Genomic DNA, 15,714 nt, shown 5'->3' on the forward strand with positions numbered 1-15,714 from the left:
CCAGATCAAATGCCAAAGGAAAATCCAGAGCTATGCTAATATACACATATGAAGCCTGGTTCTGCTCTCAGTTATGCTGGTGTGAATCTGGAATGATTGCAGTGAGGTGTAAGTGCAGAGGGAGGCCAGCAGTCCTGAAGGCTTAAGTCCTCTGAATCCAGTGTGAACAGGACTGGGATTCAAGAGACATTGGTTCTGTTCACAGCTCTGCCATGGATGTGTTGTGAGATCAGGCCTGTCCCTGGGACTCAGTGGACAAATGCAGAATTAGTGAAACAAGAACTGAGCAATGGACTGAGGGGATTTTAGGTCTCATGTGTGTAAAACATTTGTTTGTTTTGGTTAAGACCTATTTAACCCCACTGCCTAATGAAAGGACATCTTTGCTGATGATCCAAGACAACCAAAAAAAGGGTGGGAAAGTTCTTAAAATTCACCTAGTTTTCCTCTTTTTCTTTTGAAAATTTTATATATTTTCCCTGCTTTCATTATAGAGAGGAAGAAGCAGAAAAGTGAAGAAATGCAATTTTTAAAAATTTCCTTTGCTTGTCACTTTTAAATTGGTCTTAAATGGTTTCCCAAGCTTCTGTTGAGCTTTCTGCATGAGAATGAATTTCACCCCAAATCAATTCTATAATCTAAGAGTCAGTTTCAGCCTTAGTGGAGGCAGATGCAATGAATGGACCCCAGGGTGGTCTACAGTAAGGCTGCATTCAACTTTAGGCAAATATCTGATCCCACAGATTACCAATCTTGTATGAGTTGCTACCGAACCCTGTGGAAAGAGGGGCACTATAGAATTTATAGACCCTTCGTAAGTTGCATACGTAAAATACCATTCAGCCTCCCGTACACAACATCCAAACAGCCATGGGATTCCTGGGACGGACAGTAAAGTGAGCGGGGTAGAAAGATGTCGGAGTGAGCATAGAGAAGCTATGGGTATCAGAGGGGTGGCTGTGTTAGTCTGGATCTGTAAAAAGCGGCCAAGAGTCCTGTGGCACCTTATAGACTAACAGACGTATTGGAGCATGAGCTTTCGTAGGTGAATACCCACTTGGTCAGACGCATGCGTTAGTGCAATACGTCTGTTAGTCTATAAGGTGCCACAAGACTCTCTGTTGCTTTTACGGGTAGGAAGTGACTCAGGGCCTGGCAGGTGAGGAAAGGAGCTTATTTGCTCACCTAATGAGAAACTGCCCAGTGAATATGCTGGAGCATGCTAGAAACTTGCCAGTTTCCCTGCGTGTTTTGTTCTTGTAAATGAATACTTGTCCACTTGTTGTAATGGGATGAAAGGGCCGAAACGCAGCAGAGCGTCCGTACAGCACCCCCACAAATGTGCTTTTCGCGTGGCAGAGTGGGGAGAAGCTGGATAATGTTTTAATGACAATGGGCTATGAGAGGGCTAGTGGGTGGGGAGAGAGGCCCTGTTCACCAAACCTGTGCACCACTTTTGTGTTTGAAAAACAGGCTCTGAGAGAAGATAACGAGGGACCGCTGCAAAAACACAAGTAGAGTTTAAATCGGCACGAGAATTCAACAGTTTTAACCCTTCCAACCCACAATATGGGATTTTCTCTCTCTTTCTTTGTAACTACATTTAGTGTGTTGATTACAGACCCCGGGGTCCCCCCTTGCAGGCCAGAAACAAGGCAGACTTGGTGTTGTTCAGGGAAGGCACTCTCCATCCCAGACAGCCCCCTGGGCCTATTGACCGGGGCGATATAGTCCAAAAAGGGCACAGAATGGAGTCCAAATGAACAAAGAAAAGAGCACAAGGAGCAGATCTCCCTCTCGCAATGTGGTCTAACCATGGTTAGAGCAGGGGACCAGGAGCAAGGGGGCCTGGGCTATATTCCCCGCTCTTCCTGGTAGACAAGTAGCTGAGGGCTGTACTGTGTCACCCAAACCACAGTCTGCATTCGGATGGAGGAAATCTGCACCAGGAGGAGTCACCAGAGGCAGTCAGCATGACTCACCCTGAATTCCTCTGACAGTGTTGGGGGGGGCAGGGCAAAACCAGTGCATAGGGTGTGGTAGAGAAAGGGGGAAGGGCTATGGCGTTTGGGGGAGTCTAGCACTTCTGAGAGCACAAGAGCTCCCTGGGAGGACAAAGACAAGTCCCGTGTCTGTCCCCTGAGCAGGGGCAGAAGGAGAAAAGGTTTCTTAACCCCTTTCGTCTACCCCCACACAGGGCTGGCCACTATCTGGCCTTCAGCATCTCTGGTTACACACACGACTATTCACCGGTGTCTCAGCCCTCGTTCTGAAATGGGGGTTCTCCAGGGTAAGGTAACACCAAGGTGCTAAGCCAATAAGAACTGGCGATGGTGCAGGATTCTCTCTCAGGTGGTTCATATTTAAAGGCAGCACAGAAGAAGGGATTTGGAGGAGGAGAGAAAGGTGCTCAGATACCAAGGGGCTGTGTGTGATCTAGACAGCCAATGGCAGGCAGGTGAGATGGGTAGATGGATTTGTCTATGTATATGTGGGTGTGTCAGATAGATGAAGGATTAGTATAATGAAGGGGACAGTTCTGCACATACCATAAGCAGCAGCCCAGAAATACACAGGAAGGAATGAGTGGGGGGAGTGGGGGAAGAGGACTCTTGGAAGCTTATTTATGTATCCCTCTTTCCAGCAACACCTGCATGGCCTGCTTCAAAAGCATCACATTTGCGAGTGACCAATCCCACCAAAACATACCTGTGGTATTCTCTAAGGTTGTTTCCAAACTAATGCGGGCTATTCTGCTGTTTGCGTACTAGGGGAAAGCACCTAGTGCACTTTGCAAATGCAAATTTCAGTCACGTCTGTTACCATCACCTCCTTCCTGCAAATTAATATTGCAAAGACAGAGTAAACCAGAAACCCCAGATGCTAACAAACAGAGTTGAAGAGAGAAACAAAAGCAGGAAGGAATTATATTCAGAACCACTGCTACTGTCAAAAATAAAACAAAATCAGAGGGTTTTTTTAAATGGGAAAAAACACAAGAGCCTTGTTAATCACAGATGGAAGTAACCTAAATGTACTGCCTCTTTTATGAGTGAGTTAGTCTGGCAGCAGAAAGGTGAACTAACAGTCACAAAATCAAGTGAAGCTTGCATTCAGTGCACAAGGGGGAAAATACTTAAGTAGACAATATCTTGGTTTAGGATAAGGAAATGATTTTAAACCAGCAACTACACTCCTGTCTCTTTAAATGAAGTGGAAGTGTATACATTTCTGCATATACATTAAGAGTTTCCAGTATAGCAGATAATCAAGATGATACAATGTTGGTTGTACAAAGGGTTCAGGATGTCCCGAGGAGCCTGATTTTCAAAGTTGCCTATTTGCACTTCTTAGGGCTACCGGGATGCATTTCCAAAGCCTAAAGGTCTACGTGAATATTGACTGTCATACAAGTTATTTATGCATGCTTAAATTTAGACTACTTTGATGTCTCACTTTAAAAAGTCCTATCTTCATCCTTAGCACCTAAATACATTTAAAAATCCAGCCCAAAGAATTTACAGTCTAATAAAACGTGTTAATCCAGTAGATTGACTTATTCTCTATCAAGATCCCACTGCAAATTTGTATTTCATTCCCAAGAAATGCAAATGTTTTTATGGCATGCACTGTACACAAATCAGCAGCTGCACCCATATGGTACAGCTGTATTTGTGTGGATACAGCTTTAATAGCTAGCTACCCAGGCAGCAGCCAGATATTTGAGGAGTCCTCCCAGACATTTCACTGAAAGACAATCATGGAGAAGTCTAATAGTCTTTGTCTCAGGCTGGATTGAAAAGAAGGGGCCCAGGTTTTGCATATGCCATGAAGCAACCAGAAGAGCACTAGATAATTCTCAATTTTATTTCTTTCTGCCCCACTGTCCCCCTCTGCACCTGCTACAGAATTCAGGTGGGTTGGACGGGGAGGAGGGGAGTGATCAGCATGGTCATTACTGTTTCCTTTAACGATTTCTTGTGGACTCGGACATGACACTAGCTTGAAACATAAGGAAGGAAGTGGTGGAGGAAGGAGGATGACAACAACCAGGCCTCCAGCACTCTATCTTGGAGGACAACTTTCAGCAAGTTACAAGTGCAAAGCAAAAACAGACAAAAATCTTAATTCTAAGCTCAACACATGGACCAAATGATGTGGGCAGATCACAGTCTTCCATTTACAGCACCGCATTCATTCTGGAGAGCTCAGGAACATCTAAGAAGCGTAGAAGCCTGTCAGGCTACCACTGTAACTTCATCAACCGACCCAATTCGTTCCCAGCATACATCTGGTATGGCCAGTAGCATTATGCCAGGGATGAATTGAGCTTATGTTCTTTGGGTCCAGATTTACTTTTCATTTGTTCTTCCCTGTGATGGAATTGCGGGTTCCAAGAAAACATTGCCACAAGACTATTACTGCTTTGAGCTTTTGGGGTGACCTGACATGAATGAGGAAGATTATGTGAGAGATGGCATGGCTTCCAAAGGGAGGATATATTAATTTGGATAAGTAACCTGACCTAATGACCATGGAATTACTGATGTTAAAATTACCATCCATATCTGAATCGTCAGATCTCAAACTTTGCCCAGGAAGGTTCCCGATTCCATTATAGAAACCAAAGCAATATTTTAGCCACTGAACAGCATAGGGGGATCAAGGTGCTATCACCTTTTACATAAAAGCAACACAAACAGTTGGCCTAAATACTTTTAACTTTGATAGACAACAAAAGGATATCGCTTTCGTTTAATTCATTGAGAAATCTCGTTATGATTAAAATGGACTTTCTCGCAAATCCACCAGTTTGGTTCAGCTAGCTGAGCCACCTACCATAAATTATCTACAGGAATGCATGACATTGCCACATAAAAACAAATACCTTGATAGATCTTGGCCAAAATGCAACAAAGGTTGTTGACCATAAACATAAACAACTAAACCTTTTATCAACTCATCTCGTGATATTCCAATAACTTCCATCCCTTATGACTGCAAAGAGAAAACAGAGCCATTTTGGACTCCAGAACTGTGCGGCAATGGCTTTCTACATTTGCTGAAATTTGTGGCTTATGGGCTCAACAGTAAACATCATGAGCTGGCATGCCAGAGTCCTGCCGTCAGCTCTGAAGGCAGAACTGTTGAATACAACCCAGGAACAGATGACCACAAACGGGATGAAGTGATGCCACGTGAACAACAAGTCAGTACATGCAGAGGAATGGAGAAACGAGCTCAGGAACATGGTTTTTGCAGGATGCCAGTTTAGCAATGCCAGGAAGCTCACAGCAGCACGATGTTCAGCAACGAATGTCGTACTTTGCTTGGCACAGGCAAGTAATTGCTTTGCCAACCACAGGTGAAACTCCCCACCCCCATATATTAGCAAAGTACTGATAAGTGAAGTATTTTATGACTGATGCTATTGCTAAGCATATCAAAGCTTATACACTTAAAGTATCATTATTAAGCCATCCTCAGACTTATGAAGTTTTCCTCTTATTGCTACAATATGATATTTATAGTTGAATGGAAATAGGATTCAAGATACTGTAGTTCATAGTTATGATGAGGGTGAAAAGGAATGTACAGAGAATGCAGCTCTCTCTATGACTATCTGTAATGACCATATGAGCTACAGAAAATGAGCGTATACTAAGAAAGTGAGAGTATGTATACATATAAAATAGACACCCAAACCCACACACCCCTTCTAGAACAGTACTGTAGAACTTAATAGAAAATGATAGCATTTCTTTAAGGGTTTTAAGCCATCCCACAAAAATCTATAGCAGGCAAGGAATTCTATATTACATTCTATAGAAGAGTCATCCTCCCATCTCTTCTCAACCCTTCCCCCAGCTAAAAAAATTACAAAAATGAAATAATTTTCCACTAAATTCTGTAGGTATTTTTGTAAAGAGCAATTTCTATAGAACATTGTTGGTTTCACCCTTTTTCAACTTTATATGGCATTAAAATGATGTGTATTTACCCACATGAAAATAATGAAATACATATATACTCATATAGCACTTGCTTTGGGGTTTTATTACTTAATTTCATATTTCTTGTTCAGGATTCCATTTATTTGTAATATCGCTTGCACTTAATTTTAAATTTATTCATATTTTCAAACTCAAAGAGTCAGTTAACCCAACTTTTAAAAAAAAGTCTTTCCGCAAAAAATCGGAATGACGATGATGTCTCGTCACTTCCTGCGCAACCATCTGCTTTTGTTCCTCTTCTCCGTATTTTTTGCACTCTACGCAAACAGGAGTGCAGAAGAGTAAAAGCAGCAGTGGACTAGTCTGTGCTCATGTAACATCTGCTTTCTTAAAGTTCAATCATGTCAGTGAACCGCTCATCTGCCAATACTGAGAGCGCGTTACAAAATGATTTGAATTACTAGCATGAATGGTTAGGACGAGAGAGAAACGATGGAACCTTTGGAAAAAATAGCAACCTAAAAATACAATGACAAGGAGACGTCTGAAGTCGCTTTTTTTTCTTTTTTACCCAGCATGAACACCCACCTTTTCTGTTGACTGATGATTTCCAGCCAGCAAACCAGATTAGAGTAGTTTGTCAGATGGTTCCATTTGACTCTAGCCCATTGCCCGTGTAAAGGGTGTTCTTTTACTTAACAGCTGTCTATGTTATCATGGCCGGTTACAGAATTTTAATGTCCACAATCATTTCAGCTTCCAAGAAACTCATAAATATATCTGGTTTGAGAGAGAGAGAGAGAGAAAGAGAGAGAGCAAACAACATATAACATACATATAATTGAACATGCGGTGTGGAACTTATACATGTGGGGACAAAACCATATTATATATATATTAGTTTCATCCCCATATATATATAATTTCCATACCACATTTTCAGTTATATGCATATGTTTTTACAGACAGACAGACAGACTTTATATACATACCACCACCCCCCACACATATACTACATTCTGGAACTGATGGGGCAAGTTGACCCACCATAGCATGTTCAATTTAAAATCCAGAATAGTATTAAAACAAATCTGGGAAATGAAAGAGAAGCATAATTTTGTTACAGCACAGAATATCATCTCTCAAACAATGATACTCAAGTAAAAAGCTATCTAGATACTTACAGAGAACACTGTTTCTTTATTAAATGAAATGGGAATTAGGGTCATTTCCTAACAATTTCATAGAAATGGGATCTATTATTCAATTTGTTGCTAATAAGGTATTTACTTAAAGACACATTACTTTGATAGAAATGTAGCATCTGGTCTGGTACTTTTGTTTTCCAGACGTCATATCAACCTAAAACGTCTATGTAAAGTAATAATGGATTCATTGCCTCACTAGGCTTGGCTCACTTGGAAATTGCATTATCAATTAATCTACCTAAATCTACCCAGGGAAACAAAAGCCACTCACAGGCGATTGTAATTCTAATATAAAAAACCCAACAGCTCCTTCCCATTCGTCTCCAGAATGCAAGAGCAATGTTTTTCAAATGGCTGCATATTGCTGAATGAGGTGACTACTGAAAATCAACTTTTCTCCAGACAACTTAATACCATGCCTTAGTTTAACACCAGGTTTCTTTATACACTGCACTTCTCCCAGCTCAGCAGGTTTTTTTTTAAAAGAAGTCAATTAAACTTCAGCAATGATGACCTGATGAGCTCTATTCAGTAATGATTTATAATTGTCTTCACTTATACAGTTCTTAAATCAAAATCAGATCTCGAGACATTTGCTTCACGACTACTGATTGAGCTAAACGTATCAGGGTGGAATTTAGCTAAGGGGTAGAATATTCTGTAATACCTACAATACCTGGGTTACATTTAAAAAGACACAACAGGCCAGATTATGAGCTCAACTACACCAGTGTCAATGTAAAGTAAATCCATTGACTTCAATTTACTTTGGTTTTACGTAGGTGTAACCGATCAGAACCTGGCTCATTGTTCCCTACACATTTGGATGGTTAATACATTTAAAAATCACCCCCCTCGCCCTCCCCGAAATGTATTGCAGGTTTCTATGCAAACTGTAATGAACCTCAGAGATAACACCTCCTCTAGGTAATAATTATCATGCTCTGCTGAAAAGTGAACAGGAAAAATGATCTCTTCTTTTCATATTGCTGTAACCTAAACCAAAGCAAATGGAATTTATAATCTATGCTAAATATAGGCTGCACTGGCATCAGACTGCAGCACCCCTGAGAAGTGAATCGAATGCATAATAGCAATGGTATCTAACAATGAATCTCTCTAGGTCAACCGTTTATAGGGACCCATATACAATTACACCAAACACTTTTGCACATGGGATTAAAAACATGCCGTCCAATTTAAGACAGAAATTCTCCTCACCCTCTATTTCTTTTACCTCAATGTATGTTGTTTCTATTAATTTTGTATTTATTTATTGACAATGACATCTAAATTATGCATTCATGTGGTAGCTGAATAAATACATACTGATGGCTATTGGGATTTATAGCTTAACTGATTTTGACATTTTAAACTTAACAATTTGAAACAATGACTTTCTAGCCCGGGGGGAGAAGCTTTGGGACTTAACAGAGTAGAGATTCTAGCTACCTGAGCAGCGTGGCTCCCACAATGTTCAAAACAAGAGACAGGCCCCATCCAAAGACCCATTTGTGGGCACCCAAAAACTCTGAAAACCAGAGCCAAGCGTTGCAGCTTTCATGTACGTTTGTCTTGGGCCGAAGCAAAACACCAGGTCTGAAATTGGGGGGCGGGGAGGAGAGTTGCAGAGGAGAATTTAGGTTTGGAACCATTTCTAGCTCCAACTGATTTTCATCGTGTTTTTTCCTGCTTCATTAAATTATTTTAAGTTTCCTTTAAAAAAAAATCATAATGCACAGGTCAAAAATTCCTGGCATCCTAAGAAGTCAATGAATCTCTCCTACTTACAACCCATAAAAATTCACAGAGAGACCAGTCATTAAAACACAAAGCAATGCCATTCGATAAGCTTTCAGAAAGGTAATTCTAATCCTTGTGGACTTTTTGAATTCTCTAAATGAGTCATGGGCATCTCTGTGGAATTGTAAAAAATGAAGGTTAAAGTAGATTAATTCCCCCCACACCCGTTGAATTTACAAGTACAGCTGTAAGTGTGGTTTGCCAGAGAAACGAGGTAGCTGCAGAGCACAGCTTCTCTTGCCCTGACCAAGAAAGCTGCCCGCACCCAAAGCTCACCTTTGCCGAAAAGCTAGAGAGAAACCACATCACAGAAAAATGTAATTGTTAAAACCTCACAGGGCAGGTGATGTAAAAATCAATATTCCACTTAAATGGCACAAAGCAGGTTTTGTCAAAGGCCAAAGGATCAGGGCTGCGCTATAGTGGAGGCGGGGCGGAGAGGTCGGCAACAGAAGGCAACGGACAGGAGGGAGGAGAAAAATCAGGGATATTGTCCCAGGAGCAGGGACAGGAGAAATAAGACCCAAAGCAATCAAAGGGTTAAAATGAAAAGAGACTAGTGAAAGAGGCAGCCCAGGAGACTTTGAGGGGCAGGTTGGAATTTCTGCCAGGTGGCGTGTACAGGTGAAATTTACCCTATCCTCCCTAGGGCCAGGGTGAGGGGCTACCCGTTTACGTTTCCTCCTGCCCGTGGGCTGGAACAGTCACTGCACATGTTTTCACGGGGGGGATAGCTCGGTGGTTTGAGCATTGGCCTGCTAAACCCAAGCTTGTGAGTTCAATCCTTGAGGGGGCCACTTAGGGATCTGGGGCAAAATCAGTACTTGGTCCTGCTAGTGAAGGCAGGGGGCTGGACTCGATGACCCTTCAGGGTCCCTTCCAGTTCTAGGAGATTGGTATAGCTCTATTTATTTATTTATACCACCCAGGAGGCGACTTGATCCACTCATCCACAGAGTACGCAGGCCCTTCCACTCAGTTCTGGCCGCCGGGGGTCCCAAGAACGGGCAGAGACCCCCTACACTGCTCAGCCGCCTCACCTTGGCAGTCCCATCCTCATAGGATCTCCCTGGTGCTTCTTCCTTGTGCGAGCCGTCCATAGCAAGCAGCGATGTTCGTCCCAGTGCAGAGGAACGGCACGAGGCCCTGTGCGCCAATGAAGCCATTAACACAAGATTAAAGCAGGGCTCAAGCCCTCCATAATCTTGCGTGGGCTCTCTGCACAGGGGTGAGATCAACCCCAAAGCCTTCCAGAAAAGTCTTACTGAATTTAATAGAAAACAGGGATTTTCTGGAGTTTCAACAGGCTTTCTGCACCATCCTACAGAGTTATAGGCCTGCTTAGCAATTCTATAGGATGGTGGAAAAAAACCCAGAAAGGAATTATTCTGTATTCATTCTATGAGCGAGATCCTCAGCTCGTGTAAACTGCTGCAGGTCCGTTCAAGTAAAAAAAGCGACACTAATTTACACCGGCTGAGGATATGGACCTATAGATTTTAGAGTAATTTCCATAAAACCCAGTCAATGTTACCAGTTCTAGTTGCAAGCCTAATAATATTTGGTGTTTTTCTTAAAGCCCCAGATCCTGGAGTCACAGGATTACGTGAGACTCTTCTTTCCTTCCTTTCTTTCTTTCTAAAGGTTGATGAGTAAAGCTTGACAGTGTGCCCAAAGTGACCCCTAAATCAGTGCTTCTCAACCAGGGGTACGTATACCCCCGGGTATACGCAATGGTCAACAAGGGGGTACATCAACTCATCCAGATATTTGCCTAGTTTTACAACAGGCTACATAAAAAGCACTAGTGAAGTCAGTAAAAACTAAAATTTCATACAGTGACTTGTTTATACTGCTCTATATGCACTATACACTGAAATGTAAATACAATATTTATATTCCAATCGATTTATTTTATTAGTATATGGCAAAAATGAGGAAGTCAGCCATTTTTAGTAGCAGTGTGGCTGGGACCCTTTTGTATTTTTAGGTCTGATTTTGTAAGCAAGCGGTTTTTAAGTGAGGTGAAACTTTGGGGCACACAAGACAAATCAGACTCCTGAAAGGGGTACAGTCATCTGGAAAGATTGAGAGCCACTGCCCTAAATAGTCAAAAGTCAGAAGGAAAATAAAAAATGAACCCCAAATTCAGTATATTTCTTTGGCTTTAAATCATTATATTTTTTTTAATCTCATGATTTTGCATGGCCTCATGTGAATTTTTGAGCAGCTGGGGTTGGCAATACTGAACTCTCTTACATTTCTATTGGTTTTATCCCTATCAACTTTTCTTGGACTTTTCCGTGAGGCAAGGAAAGAGACTGGAAGAATGAAGAAACAGAGGAGGGGTATTATTAGAAAAGGACACATTCTGTTGTCTTTTGTGGCAATTAAAAAAAAAAAATCCCTACTGCATTGTTTCCCAGAAGTGGAAACAGATTTTCTTTCTTTAAAAAAAAAATTCTTAAACAGAAAATCTCCTTAGTCAGATTCAGCAGCAGATTAATCACTTTTGCAACCCACAAAAAGAAAAAAAAAGTTTTCTGGAAAGCATAACTGTCTGTAAATGACAATCTTACTCTCTCTGCTGCTAAGACACCTCCAAGTTCTCTCACTTCAATGACTCAGCACCAGAGAAAAGAGAGAGAATAAGGAGTGAACTTTCCTACTGAAGAAAAAATGTTAAACTTAGCACCCACCTCCCACTCCCCTGGAAAAAAAAACAAAAAAAACCCTTGATGCAAAACCAAACTCTGTCTATCAATCTTGCTCCCATTGAAATCAATTACAAATATCCCAAAGACTTTAAAGAAGAGTTGGGTCAGGCGTCAAAATTAAAATGCATACAAACATTGGAGAGCCCTCCTTCCCTCCCTGCCTTTCTCCAATGAGCATGTCTGTTTCAACAAAGAGGAATTTTATCTCCATTTATCTCCTGCCTTGCTCTAATTTGGTAGACAAATGAGTTGAAATTTTGCTTGCCTGAAATGAAAATTTCCAGGAGTTCTAAAACAACCACACAAACAAATCACAGCGTGATGGTGAGAGGAGGGGAATTTTAGTGGGACTTTCCCTAGTGCAGTATGGGTGTCGTCTGAGCTAGCCATGTAAACAGCTCACAGATTAAAGGCTGCTTTAGAAAACGGAGTCAGCAAGGTCTCTGCTTTCCTTCTCTGGAGACTCCGGGGGCAGACCCTTCGAATCTAAAGGAAATTCTTAGCTGGGATGAAGCTGTGAAAATACTGCGCGAGGCTCATACACTGGATGGCTCTTCTGTTGCCTACATGGGAACTCACGTTGATGCTGGGTGACAGGTGTCTCGGAAACGCTGACAGGAGATAGGGAGAGTATCTGGGTAACTCCTATGCAATCCTACCACAGTCCCAGCATCGAGGGTGGATGGGACCCTAGTTAAGAGGGCAATATTAGTTTACCTACCAAAGAGACACACTGTGAAGCATCTGAAGAAGTGAGATTTTTTACCCACAAAAACTTATGCCCAAATAAATCTGTTAGTCTTTAAGGTGCCACCGGACTCCTTGTTGTTTTTACTGTGAAGCCATGAGGAGAAAGAGCTACTTTTCCACCCAACTTTATGGGGGCACAATCTTAACTTGAGTTCCACTCCCAATAATACCTTCTACCATCCGCAGAGGGGACGGGGTCACCTGGAACTTCTCCTGCTCCTGAATGCGGCCAATGCAGCTACCGTATTTTTCGGCGTATAAGGCGACTGGGCGTATAAGACGATCCCCTAATTTTACAGTTAAAACATAGGTTTTGGCCTATACTCGCCGTATAAGACGACCCCCCCCTTCCGAGGGGGGGAGCCCAGAGCCTTTTAAATCCCAGCCGCGGCTGGGAATCAGAGGGCTCTGGGCTGCCCGCTGCGGCGGGGAACCCAGAGCCTTTTAAATCCCAGCCGCGGCGGGAAGTCAGAGGGCTCTGGGCTGCCCGCTGCGGCGGGGAGCCCAGAGCCGTTTAAATCCCAGCCGCGGCCGGGAGTCAGAGGGCTCTGGGCTGCCCGCTGTTTATACCCGGCGTATAAGACGACCCCCGATTTTTGGGGGTTGTTTTTTAGTATAGAAAGTCGTCTTATACGCCAGAAAATACGGTACCTCTGCCAAAGGCCTACCCCAAATGCCTCCTTGACAAACTGCCCCATCGATTAACAGCTGGGTGAACCCCCCTGGAGTCCCTGGCACTAGTGGATCTCTACACCGGTGGAGTTACCCCAAGGAGGGACCTGGCCCCTTCCTGTGCTGTCAGGGAGTTCTGCTGCTGATCATTTAAACCTTTTCGCGCTGGAAACCATAAATTAAAGGCATTAGCCATTAAAGTTGAAATTTAAAGCATCGCCCTGGGGTAAAGGCTTTTTCCAAGGCACTAACACGATTAGGTCTTTAATCTTTCCGCTGTTAAGATTAATGTACTGTACAATATATACGAACACTGTCAGCTTGCACGCCATCATCCCAGGTTATCTATGCAGGGGATATTGGAGAAAGAAAGTTTAGAATACAGCCACAGGTAAAATCCAGCAAAAGCAAGAAAAATAATCTCTTCCTTTATTCCATTGCTGAGAGCGTAGAATTTTCTGGCTAGTCTTTGGGGAAAAAATGCTGGGGAACAAGATGCTTTGTTCATGAATTTCAGGTAATCTAACGGCAGGTCACAACCATCATCACACCGTGGTTCTGAAGCCACCACACTTAGGCACTATGTGCTTCTCTCCTGAGCCTCATGTCTCAGGGAGAGCACTGATCCCAGGAGTGCTCCCCATGCTGCCTGACATATGACCAGACAGCAAAGGGAATGCTGAGCAAATGAACTGGGGCTATTGCTCTCCACCTCTAAGGATAAGAATCCCCAGACTAGATGGACCAGATATTTCCTCTGTCATATTCAGAGTCCCGAATTTTTTACAACCAAGTGCCTGGAAACTTTGGAAGGTAAGGGAGAGCCAGTAAAGGGTAGTGGTAAAGGTAAAAGACACCTTGTACCAACACACACACGGATTCTCACTGATTGTGCAACCACTGCCACAGACAATAGGATTAACCCTAGAGGACATCAGTGATTTCACGTTCCGTGCCGGCAGAAGGCGTCAATTGCTTAGGACAGCAGAATGTTTAGAGACTTGAACAGCAGCACCTCTAGCATGTTGATGAGAGAGAGATCCAATGGCATGATGCTCTGAATCCAAATGGCCCCACCTAACCTCTATTTCCCCTGGCAAAAATCCCTTAGAACTGCACAGGAATTAACAGTAGCAGACCTGGAGTCCACTTCTGTCCACATCTTGAAGCCGTGCTGTTCCTCTGGTGACTTACAGATTTCTAGGGCCAAATTCACCATCACCACATCTGCTTTGGCCAGCCACAACCCTACGTGGCAAGTACCTAACTATTATCATAGAATCATAGAATCTCAGGGTTGGAAGGGACCTCAGGAGGTCATCTAGTCCCACCCCCTGCTCAAAGCAGGACCAAACCCAACTAAATCATCCCAGCCAGGGCTTTGTCAAGCCTGACCTTAAAAACCTCTAAGGAAGGAGATTCTACCACCTCCCTAGGTAACCCATTCCAGTTCTTCACCCCGCTACTAGTGAAAAAGTTTTTCCTAATGTCCAACCTAAACCTCCCCCTCTGCAACTTGAGACCATTACTCCTTGTTCTGTCATCTTCTACCACTGAGAATAGTCTAGATCCATCCTCTTTGGAACCCCCTTTCAGGTAGTTGAAAGCAGCTATCAAATCCCCCCTCATTCTTCTCTTCTGCAGGCTAAACAATCCCAGTTCCCTCAGCCTCTCCTCATAAGTCATGTGCTCCAGCCCCCTAATCATTTTTGTTGCCCTCCGCTGGACTCTCTCCAATTTATCCACATCCTTCTTGTAGTGTGGGGCCCAAAACTGGACACAGTACTCCAAATGAGGCCTCACCAGTGCTGAATAGAGGGGAATGATCACGTCCCTCGATCTGCTGGAAATGCCCCTACTTATACAACCCAAAATGCCATTAGCCTTCTTGGCAACAAGGGCACACTGTTGACTCATATTCAGCTTTTCGTCCACCGTAACCCCTAGGTCCTTTTCTGCTACAATTATTCCACCACCCAAAATATTCACAGATTTCCTTTGCAAAAGTCTTACATTCCTGCTCAGACACCTGGATAATTCCAAGCTAACAATTAAAATCCTAATTGTTTGAAGGCAACACAGCCTGCAGAGCGATCACAGAATATAGGTCTGGAAGGGACCTCGAGAGGTTCAGTCCCCTGCACTGAGGCAGGGCCAAGTATTATCTAGACCAGTGGCTCGTCCTTTCCAGACCACTGTACCCCTTTCAGGACTCTGATTTGTCTTGCTTATCCCCAAGTTTCACCTCACGTAAAAACTTACAAAATTGCTTACAAAATTAGACACAAAAATACAAGTGTCCCAGCACTCACTGTTACTGAAAAATTGCTGACTTTCTCATTTTACCATATAATTATAAAATAAAGCAACTGAATTGTAAATACTGTACTTACATTTCAGTGTATAGTAGACAGAGCAGTACAAACAGATCACTGTCTGTACGAAATTTTAGTTTGTACTGACTTTATTGGTGCTTTTTATGTAGCCTGTTGTAAAACTAGGCAAATCTCTAGATGAGTTGATGTACCCCCTGGAAGAGCTCTGCGTACCGTAGGGGGTACATGTACCCCAGGTGGAGAACCACTGATCTAGACCTGCCTTGACAGGTGT

The 15,714-nt window shown here is 42.9% G+C and overlaps 1 protein-coding gene across 15 annotated transcripts in view; it reads right to left on the reverse strand.

The window, feature by feature from the left end:
* Nucleotides 1-15,714, reverse strand: part of LOC120371563 (LIM domain containing preferred translocation partner in lipoma) — a 493,573-nt gene that overhangs the window by 143,570 nt on the left and 334,289 nt on the right. The window lies entirely within an intron of this gene.

Source organism: Mauremys reevesii, linkage group 9 (genome assembly GCF_016161935.1).
Source record: "Mauremys reevesii isolate NIE-2019 linkage group 9, ASM1616193v1, whole genome shotgun sequence".
NCBI lineage: Eukaryota > Metazoa > Chordata > Testudines > Geoemydidae > Mauremys > Mauremys reevesii.